The sequence below is a fragment of the Suricata suricatta genome, chromosome 7 (genome assembly GCF_006229205.1).
Source record: "Suricata suricatta isolate VVHF042 chromosome 7, meerkat_22Aug2017_6uvM2_HiC, whole genome shotgun sequence".
NCBI lineage: Eukaryota > Metazoa > Chordata > Mammalia > Carnivora > Herpestidae > Suricata > Suricata suricatta.
This window is the reverse complement of record NC_043706.1, coordinates 2,040,633-2,052,353: the sequence shown is the minus strand read 5'-3', so window position 1 is coordinate 2,052,353 and position 11,721 is coordinate 2,040,633. Positions and strand designations below refer to the sequence as shown.

The following is an 11,721-nucleotide window of genomic DNA, read 5'->3' as shown; positions in this document are numbered from 1 at the left end:
AGGCAGGAACAGTCCGACCTTCCTAAGGGAGAGGCTGCCACCCAGCACTGCTGCCCTGTGTTAGGGTTTCTGTGGTCACCACTGGAGAAACAGATAAAACACCGTAGAGCCTGTTTGGGATTCTCTCCCTATCCCTCCCCGGTGTGGGCACACTCTCTGTCTCAAAAATAAATATTAAATAAAAATTGAAAAAAATGAAGTAGAAAATGTTAACAAAAAATGGGGAGGCTGGATGGGGAAAGGAAAAAGGAAAGCCTCTTAAAAACGTAAAAGAGAGAAGACAAATCTAGAACCAAACAGAAGCTGAAGAGATTCCAGTTGAACAGAGAACAAAGAATGCTCACTAAAAGTGAAAGCAGAGGGAAAGTGGCAGAGAAAACAACAAAACCAGAGCAAGACAACCTCAGAGTTGGCACAGCTCAGACTTGCTGGAGTGAGCACACGTGCCTCCCCCAGCGCCAGAGTGCACGGCAGGATCTGGAGTAACAGTCCCATACTGACAAGTAGCTCCTTCTGAAGGGACTGTCACACGCAAGGGCGTCTCCCACAAACGTGGGACGTCGTGCACATGGTCACCCGCATTCCACGCAAAGTCAGTGGTGACAACCCTGGCCGGCCCCCTGCTCGGCACACACATGGCCCGCACCCTCTCTCGCACGAGGTGGGAGCCTGGAGGCTCTGGTGGGAGCAGGGCCCCCCGGGCTGGAGCTGGACAGGACCCTGCTCCGCAGGGTTCAGTGGGATCCCCCCAAAGTGTCTCATCTCCGCGGGAAATTCCAGAGCCCAAACCAGCTGGGTATATGATTCGATGAGGACAGAACCAGGAGCACTAGAGGCCCAGACATGTGGAGAGAAGCCATAGATCAGTCATCCAGTCCCCTCCACACCCAAAACACACAATCACATCCGTATGCACAAATCATGTGCAGAGGCTCCAACACTCAGTTTACTATGTCTCTTTAGACTATTTCACTCATGAAGAAACCCATGTTCAATCTACTGGATATATTTGAACACTTACAACAACTTGAACAAGTTTCTATTTTAATACATTAAAATCTTTGGCTCTTTGAGGACCAACTGTATCATTCTTGTGTAATTAAAGTATGAACATTATTAAACCCTTTAAATGGAAAATTATAATCACAGTGAGGAAAGCTCTGAAAGCTCAGCAAACTCACTAACACATTAAGAACAACTAATCACAGCCTTTTAACCTGTAGTCTCCACCTGGTAAGAATGAAGACTTACCTGAAGCAATTTAAAACATCTCCCCGAGCGCCATGGAAAGAGCATACTTTTGGAGGCTGGATGTCTGGGTTCATATCTTGGCCTCATCAATGTTAATTGTGTCATTTCAAGTCAGAATTTAATCTCTCTGTTCGAGAATGTGCTTAGCTGTAAAGTAAAGGTAATGTTTTTTCATGGTGTTGTAGGAAATAGATAATATAGAGAATGTGAACATTCATGAAAAATTGTAAAGCACTGTGTAAATGCAAAGACCCACCAGCAGTTCTGGCTGAAGTCACATTTACTCTCAGTCCATTTTCCCAGTCACCTTCCACTGAGCCTTGCTATCAGCCACTCTCTGCGAAAATGGCCTTCATGCAGCTTTTATGAAACTATCCAGCCTAATAGTCTCCCATGTCAGTGACCATTACCTTTCTGAATCTTCTAACATCAAAAATCCTTTACCTTTAATTTTCCTTTTACCTATTTTCCATTACAAAATAACGATACTTCAGGGAGCCTGGGTGGCTCAGTCCATTGAGCGTCTGACACTGACCCATCTGATCTGAGATCAGGTTATGATCTCACTGTTCAGTAGGCTCTGAGCTGACCGTGCAGAGTCTACTTGGGATTCTCTCTCTCAATCTCTCTCTCTCTCTCTCTCTCTCTTTAAATAAGTAAACTTAAAAAGTGTTTTAATAAATTAATTAATTTTTATTATATGGAAACCAATTTGACAATAAACTATTTAAAAAGTTAAAAAGAAAAAATACATAAAATAATCAATAAAACTTCTTGAAAATTTAAAATAAACAAATAAATAAAAATAAAAATAATGGGGCACCTGGGTGGTTCAGTAGGCTAAGCATTAGACTTTTGATTTCAGCTCAGGTCATGACCTCACAGTTTGTGTGCTCCAGCCCTGCCTTGGGCTCTTGCTGACAACAGGGAGCCTGCTTAGGATTCTCTCTCTCCCTCTCTCTCTTCCCCCTCCCCTACTCATACTCTCTCTCCCTCTCAAATTAAATAAACATTTTTAAAAAGTTAAAAAAAAATAACATTTCAACTTAACCACCAGAGATAATTGCACCAGGTTGTCAAAATCCAAGTCATCTCTCTAAGTACAATCTCATAGTGTCTATTGCCCATCCTGACATATATACTTGGATCTTTACAATAATATGTCTCCCCACCCAAAGTAGCTGTATTTATTCCCTGGGGCTGTCATGAAAAGTAACAAAACTGGGGACTTAAAACAAGACACTTATTCTCTCATGGCTCTTGGAGGCCAGTCCAAAATCAGGTGTCATCCAGGATACCCTCTTCATGAAAATTTTAAAGGAGAATGTGTTCCATGCCTTTCTTAGAGCTTCTGCTGTTGCCAGGAATCCTTGGAATCCTTGGCTGTGGATTACTCATTGTTCCAACTTTGCCTCTATGGTCACATGGCATTCTCCCTGTGTCTATGTCTCTGTCTCTGTTTTCCCTTCTTACTCTGAGGGAAAAGGCCAATCTGGACCAAAGCCACCTCATTCATGAATGACCTCATCTAAATATGATCACAGCTGCAAAGACTATTTTCAAACAAAATCACATTCACATGCACTAGGCATTAGGTTATGAACATATCATTTGAGGGGACATGATTCAACCCAAAACAGGATCTTCTCCTCTTGGCTTCTCTACTTCTAACAAAGGGAAGAACTGTCCTCTCAGTCACTGACTGGCATGCTTGATGATACTGTGGATTCCCTGGTAATTCTCCTTTAGCCACTTAACATACGCTGTCCTCTCTCATGCTGCCCTCAAGCTCCAGGAGCTGGTACAGATTTAAAGGCAGAATTCATGAGGTAACATATCATGTAAGTGAAAGCTGCTAAGAGAATAGATCTTAAAAGTTCTACACACACACACCACACACATACACACACACACACACACACACACAAATGGTAAATATATTCAGCAACACATGTTAACTAGATTTATTGTGGTGATTATTCCACAATATACACAAATATTGAAACATTATATTGTTTGATGAAATCTACAACAATGTCATATGAAAATTATATCTCAAATTTAAAAAAGGAATTTATAGACAAGAGATAATACTTGTCTTATGTGGTGTGTGGGGAGAGGGAGGTTAATTCTCAAAGCAAGCCTATAGATTTGAAAAGAAAATAGACTGCTCTATGTGAGGTTCGTATTTTATAGACAATACAAACTGAGATGTTGAAAAAATATGTTGTTCCATTACATTATTTTTTTTATTTTTTAAAGATTATTCTTTTAGAGAGAGAGCAAGAGACAGGAACAGAAAGGGAGAGAGAATCTCAAGCAGGCTCCATGCTGTCAGTGCAGAGCCTGACACAGAAATTGTACCCACAAACTGTGAGATCATTACCTGAGCTAAAACCAAGAGTTGGTCACAACCAACTAAGCCACCCGAGCAACCGTCATTAAATAATTTTAAGTGAGAGTTGCAAAGTGAGAGAAAGAGAAAGACTAAACTCTGGCTTGATAATTTCCTGAGACTGTACTGAAATTGGTGACTGTACTGAAATTGATTACTCAGGATTAGTCATCCTGCATTGTGAAGATTGGACATGATGAATTCTTCAATCATTTCCAGTGGATAGTCACTAATCAATAATCATGATTTCCATACCCAAAGGTTCCTTGGCTTATGGATTGAAATGTATTGTTCCACAGACTCTTTGAGGGGAGAAAAGATGAAACAAATCAAAAAAGACCAAAAGCAACCAAGATTATAAAGGATCAGAGAACACCAGCAGAAACTCCAACTCTATAGGCAACATAATGGCAATAAGTTCATATCTCTCAGCACTCACTCTAAATTTCAATTATCTAAATGCTCCAATCAAAAGACATAGGTAACAGAATGGATAAGAAAACAAGATCCATCTATATGCTGTTTCCAAGAGACCCATTTTAGACATAATGAAACCTTCAGATTAAAAGTAAGGGAATGGAGAACCATCTATCATGCTAATGGTTGGCAAAAGAAAGCTGAAGTAGCCATACTTATATGAGACAATCTAGATTTTAAAATAAAGATTATAACAAGAGATCAAGAAGGACATCATATCATAATAAGAGGTCTATCCACCAAGAAGATCTAACAATTATAAACGTTTATGCCTTCAATGTGGAAGAACCCAAATATATAAATGAGTTGTCAGAGACATAAACTCATTGACAATAATACCATAATAGTACACAACTTCAACACCCCACTTACAATGGACAGACCATCGGAGCAGAAAATCAACAAGGAAACAATGGCTTTGAATGACACACTGGACCAGATGGACTTAACATATATTCAGAACATTTCATCCTAAAGCAGCAGAATACCCATTCTTCTCGACTGCACATGGAACATTCTCAAGAATAGATCACGTACTGGGACACAAATCATCCTTCAACAAGTACAAAACAATCAGGATCATACCATGCATATTTTCAGACCACAATGCTATGAACTCAAAATCGGCCACAAGAAGAAATTTGGAAAGATAACAAATATATGGAGACTAAAGAACAACCTACTTGAGAAGGAATGGGTTAACCAAGAAGTTAAAGAGGAAATTAAAAAGTACATGGAAGCCAATGAAAATGATAGCCCAAAACCTCTGGGATGCAGCAAAACATCATAAGAGGGGAGTATATAGCAATTCAGGCCTTCCTAAAGAAGGAAGAAAGGTCTCAGATACACAACCTAACCATACACATTAAAGAGCTGTTAAGAGTAAATAAAACCCCAAAACAGCAGAAGATGGGAAATAATAAAGACTAGAGCAGAAATCAATGCTATCAAGTGTTTTAAAAAAGAAAAACAGTAGAACATATTATTCAAACCAGTGGCTGTTTCTTTGAAAGAATTGACAAAACTGAGAAACCTCTAGCTGGACTGATCAAAAAGAAAAAACAAAAGATCCAAATAAATAAAATCATTAATGAAACAGGATAGATCACAACCAACACAACAGAAATACAAACAATAATAGAATATTATGAGCAATTATATGCCAATAAACTGGCCAATCTGGAAGCATTGGACAAATTCCTAGAAACATATAAACTAAACTGAAAGAGGAAGAAACAGAAAATTTTAACAGACCCATAATCAGAAAATAATCAAAAATCTCCCCCCAAAATAAGATCTCACTAAAAAGGAGAACTACAGACCAATCTCCCTGATGAACATGGTTCAAACATTCTCCACAAGATACTACCCAACTGGATTCAACAATACATTAAAAGAATTATTCACCACGATCAATTGGGATTTATACCTGGGATGTAGGGCTGATTCAATATCCTCAAAGAAATCAATGTGATACATCCCATTAATAGAATAAAGGATAAGGAACCACATGATCCTCTCAATAGATGAAGAAAAACATTAGACAAAATACAGCATCCTTTCTTGGTAAAAACCCTCAAGAAAGTAATAATGCTTCAAGATCATAAAAGCCATATAAAAGAGACCCACCAAAATATCCTTAATGGGGAAAAACTGAGAACTTTCCCCTTGAGGTCAGGAACATGACAAGAATGCCCACGTTCACCACTGTTATATATAGTGTTGGAAGTCCTAGCCTCAGCAATCAGACAACAAAGAAATAAAAGGCATCCAAATTGGCAAGGAGGAAGTAAAACTTTCACTCTTCGCAGATGACATGATGCTCTCCATGGAAAACCCAAAAGATTTCATAATAAAAAAACTGCTAGAACTTATCCATGAATTCTGCAAGTTTGCAGGATATAAAATCAATGTGCAGAAATTGGTTGAATTTCTATTTACCAATAATGAAGCAAAAGAAACACAAATTCAAGGAATCAATCCCATTTACAATTGCACCAGAAACCATAAAATCCTAGGAATGAGCCTAACCAGAAGTGGAAAACCTATAAACTGAAAACTATAGAAAGCTTATAAAAGAAATTGAAGAAACACAAGAAAATAGAAAAATATATCATCTCCTGGATGAAAGAAATATTGTTAAAATGTGAATACTACTCAAAGCAATCTACACATTCAATGCAATCCCCATCAAAATTGCACCGGCATTCTTCTCAAAGCTAGAACATTCCCCATATTTTTGTAATAAATCACTGCATTAAAAAATATGGGGCTTCTGAAATATGTGAGATATAAAAGCCTTGATCAGTTGAAGCCTGGATGAAAGAATTTTTAAAATGAGATAAAGAGAGGATCTAAATATATTTTACCCATTTGAACTTTTGTTGCATTACTGTAGGTTAAAATATAAAATAGAACTTGGGTCATGTACTGTTCCTATATGATAATGTCACCAAAAGTCATTTTTAATGAACAGGTTGACTCACAAGCTGAAACTCACCAATGTGCATACCTCACACTGGTGTTTCTCTGGCTTCACACAAAATCACATGTAAGCACCACCTGGCGTGTTACCAGCTCATGTTCAGGTATGCATCACGCCTCCCCCTCTGTGATATGAAGGCTCCATAAAACAACTGTCACATCTGTGAGGTCACAGTAGGGCCTGGTATCTGAATGGCTTAATCAGCATTGACATTGAGTGGGGGGAAGGTTTATATAAAAATTTTTTACAATGTTGCCCCACATGCTTCTGTGAAAAAACTGTGATATAATCAACATATGGACCATGTAATAGAGCCATGATCAAAATATAAGAAAAATTGATATGCCTCCAGCAGTTTCTAGAAAATACTGAAATAATAATATTTCCGCAGTGTCTGGATGGCTCAGTCAGATAGGCATCCGACTCTTGATTTGGGCTCAGGTCACCATCTCAGAGTTTGGGAGGTTTGAGCCCCATGTCAGGCTCTATGCTGGCAGCTCGGAGCCTGCTTCACATCCTTTCTCTCTGTCTCCTCATCCCTCACTCATGCTCTCTCTGTCCATCCATCATTCATCCCTCTCTCAAAATAAATAGACATTAAAACAAATTTAATATACTAATATTTCTGACATTGTTTCAGTGATTCATATTCTTATTTTACTGTGCTTTCATCCTATATACATAAATGTCTTTTTGCAATTAGAAATGAAATAGTGTTCTCAAAAGGGAGTGAAATAAGAAAATCCTGTGAGATTTTAGAAATAATGATATGTCCTTCTCTGCCTGGCTTATTTCACTTAGCATGACACCCTCGAGGTCCATCCACTTTGCTACTACTAATGGCCAGATTTCATTCTTCCTCATTGCCATGTAGTACTCCATTGTATCTATATACCACATCTTCTTGATCCATTCATCAGGAGATGGACACTTGGGCTCTTTCGGTGATTTGGCTATTGTAGAAAGTGCCGCTATTGTTTGCACTCATAGGTCTAACAGGAGAAACCTAACAGAGGACCAGAAGGAGAGGAATGGGGAAAGAGAGCTGGGGAAAGTGATAGACACAAATCATGAGAGACTACTGAATACTGAAAATGAACCATGGACTGAAGGTGGAGGGGGAGGAAGGGAAGGAGGTGATGGCCATGGAGGGGGGCACTTATGGAGAGAAGCACTGGGTGTTATATGGAAACCAATTCGAATATTAAATTTAAAAAAAAAGAAATAATGATATGATGCAGATGCTCTAGGAACATCAGCTCTGCATCTCTAGAGATTGCAATGAACCCATAATCTTAGAGTTTCAAACTCACTTGCATAAAATAATGAATTAAAGAAATTCCTTTGAGAATCGTCAGGGGAAATGTTGGATGACACGTGTAGAACACAAAATCGTGAAGGTTCTAACACTCAAAGTCTTTCCACCAGTCATCTGGAGTCAAAGCCCCAACAGAACACCTTTTTAATTGCACCTGTCACCTCCTTGTTCCTCAGGGTATAGATGAAGGGGTTGGCCATGGGGATGATGATGGCATAAATGAGAGCAACGAACTTGCCCTGATCCTGGGAGTGGCTGTTGCTGGGCTGCAGGTAAGCATAGATGGCCATGCTGTAAAACAGGGAGACCACCATGAGGTGGGACCCACATGTCTCAAATGCTTTCCTCTGTCCTGCAGCTGACTTTATTCTCAACACTGCCATGACTATCCAACCTTAAGAGAATGTGATTAATGCCACAGGTATGAAGAGAATGATCACACCGACAAAGAAAGCCTCAGACTCATTCATAGTGGTGTCAACACAGGCAAGCTTGAGCAGTGAGGGGACCTCACAAATGAAGTGATCTATTTTATTTCTCCCACAAAGTGGTACAAGAAAGATGAGAACTGACTGCAATGAGGAGTTGGAAAAAACAGTGAACCACGATGCAGAAGGGCACAGAGACGAGGGTGCATGATCACAGTGTAGTGCAGGGGGCTGCAGACAGCTACATAGTGGTCAAATGCCATCACCCCTAGGAGGATGCATTCTGTGCCTTCCAACCCTAGAGAAACGAACAGCTGAGCTACACAGCCTCCAAAGGAGATGGACTTGTCTGCCCCCCTGAGATGGACCAGGAGCTGAGGGACAGTGCTGGTCGTGTAACACAGGTCCAGAAAGCTCAGGTTGGAGAGGAAAAAGTGCACGGGAGTGTGAAGTTGTGGGTCCAAGCGGGACAGTGCAATGATGGTTGTGTTTCCCAGCAGGGTGAGCAGATAGAAGATCAGAAGAACCACAAAGAGGACTCTCTCCAGTTGAGGCTGGTCAGAGAAACCCAGCAGGATAAACCCAGTGAAGGAACTTCCATTTTTCTGGTCCATCCTTTCTTATCACAAGTTTCCTGTCAAGACCAAGTATTTAGGAATTCTTTTTAAAAATATTCAAAAAACCAAGGTTGGGGGCAAGTGGATCTATCATGTTAACACAAGGCATTAGGATTTTATTACTAAGTGTTTGATGAAATGATGGACTCACTGAAACTGACATAACTTATACCAATGTAATGCCACGTTATCACAAAAAGTAAATCACTGATATTTAAAATAAGGAAAATCACATGATGGATGTGTGACTGCCACAGTCATAAATACAAAAGGCCTTTCTTTCTCAGCTCAGTTGGCTTGAAGGACTGTAAAATGTGTGTACCTTTCAGAGAAAATGAGGATGAAGGAAATAAGGGAGAGGAACCAGAAAGAATCAGAAAGAGATTTAGAGGGAGAGAGAGATGCTATTATAAGTGTGTATCATGATTCTACACAACTGGATTTGCACACACCTCAGAAGCAATAGAATACAATATTAACTTGAAAATTCATTCAGATGTAGGGATAGGTGCTAGAATGTACTTAGAGAAAAATTTCAATTACATTCAAAATATCACTACAGGTTCTATGCATATACACTTTGGAAGGATTGCCTCTCTAAATAATTTCTATATTTGTGAAAGCTTCACCAGATTTTTCTTTGAATGGCCAAACAATTAAATACTCAATCAGGGAGAGCCTGGGTAGCTCAGTCGGATAAACATCCAACTTTGGCTCAGGTCATGATCTCATAGTTCATGAGTTTAAGCCCTGCATAATGCTGTGTGCTGACAGCTCAGAGCCAGGAGCCTGCTTCAGGTTCAGTGTCTCTCTCTCTCTCTACCCCTGCTCTGCTCGCATTCTGTCTATCTTTCTTTCAGAAATAAACATTAATTTTAAAAACTTTAAAATACTCAATCAGAAAGAATGTGCGAATACCACCATTCAGCTACAATGCTTAACTTTTGCCAAGTAGATACTTAAAGCCACCATGCCAATTTAACAGGAACTCTGAAAATTCACTGCCTGTTCAGAGTCAGTTGGAATCAGAACTCTAAAATCCAGTGGCCAACATGTTCCTCTTCCTTCTACAGATTTCAGAACCACACATTACCCCCATTAGAATTTGTAAAATTCCTGAAAGAGGTAAGGCTATCCACTATCAACACTCTAATCAAAATAAACATTTAAAATGTTATCCCACCATGAAATCTAAGTACTGACTGTAATGCTTTACATTACTCCCTATGATAAAATGAGTAAACAGACAAGTACACAGACCTAAAGACAGAAGACATTCTCAAAGCGATTGGCAGGTCAAAGTGTTATAATAGAAACCTTAAAGAGGTACAAGGGAAGGCAAAAAGAAAAGGTTATTTTGATATACAAAATCTCAGACATCCATCTACATTAGGGGAATTCTCACCTTTCTGGAAGCTACCCTGCAGAGTTAGTGACACAGGATCAAACACACTGCCAGGCAGAAAGCAAGTCTAATACTGTGTTCAGCCAGCCGCTTAGGACAGAGTAAGTACAGTTATACACTAGCCAAAGACACGAAACAAAGCAATCATTCCACTTCTCTCATATTCAAATGGTTAGCCAATGGTACATTTCTTTTTCTTTTTTTTTAATAGTTTATTGTCAAATTGCTTTCCATATAACACCCAGTGCCCCAAAAGTGCCCCCCACCATTACCATCACCCCCTTCCCTACTTGCCCCTCCCCCTTCAGTCCAAGGTTCCTTTTCAGTTTTCAATAATCTCTCATGATTTGTGTCTCACTCTCCCCAGCTCTCTTTCCCCCTTTCCTCTCCCTATGGTTCTCTGTTAGGCTTCTCCTGTTAGACCTATGAAGGCAAACGTATGGTATCTGTCCTTCTCTGCCTGACTTATTTCAAACAGCATGACACCCTCGAAGTCCATCCACTTTGCTACAAATGGCCATATTTCATTCTTCCTCATTGCCACGTAGTACTCCATTGAATATATATATACCACATCTTCTTGATCCATTCATCAGTTGATGGACATTTAGGCTCTTTCCATGATTTGGCTATTGTAGAAAGTGCCGCTATGAATATTGGGGTACATATGCTCCTATGCATCAGCATTTCTGTATCCCCTGGGTAAATCCCTAGCAGTACTATTGCTGGGTCATAGGGGAGTTCTATCGATAGTTTTTTGAGGAGTCTCAACACTGTTTCCCAGAGTGGTTGCACCAGTTTACATTCCCACCAACAGTGCAGGAGGGTGCCCGTCTCTTCACACCCTCGCCAGCATCGATAGTCTTTTGATTTGTTTATTTTAGCCACTCTGAATGGTGTGAGGTGGTACCTCAGTGTGGTTTTAATTTGAATTTCCCTGATGAGGAGTGATGTTGAGCATCGTTTCATGTGACTGTTGGCCATCTGGATGTCCTCTTTGGAGAAGTGTCTATTCAGGTCTTCTGCCCATTTCTTCACTGGATCATTCACTTTTCGTGTGTGGAGTTTAGTGAGCTCCTTGTATATTTTGGATACTAGCCCTTTATCTGATATGCCATTTGCCACTATCCTTTCCCATTCTGTCGGTTGCCTATTAGGGTTTTTTTTTGTTTGTTTGTTTCCTTTGCCTTGCAGAAGCTTTTTATCTTGATGAGGTCTCAGTAGTTCATTTTTGTTCTTGATTCCCTTGCCTCTGGGGATGTGTCAAGGAAGAAATTGCTGCGATTGAGGTCTAGGAGGCTATTTCCTGCTTTTTCCTCAAGAGTTTTTATGGTTTCCTGTCTCA

General features: G+C 39.8%; 1 pseudogene; it reads right to left on the bottom strand.

The window, feature by feature from the left end:
* Positions 1–8,036: 8,036 nt before the first annotated feature.
* Positions 8,037–8,968, bottom strand: LOC115297051 (annotated as a pseudogene).
* Between the last annotated feature and the right edge of the window lie 2,753 nt (positions 8,969–11,721).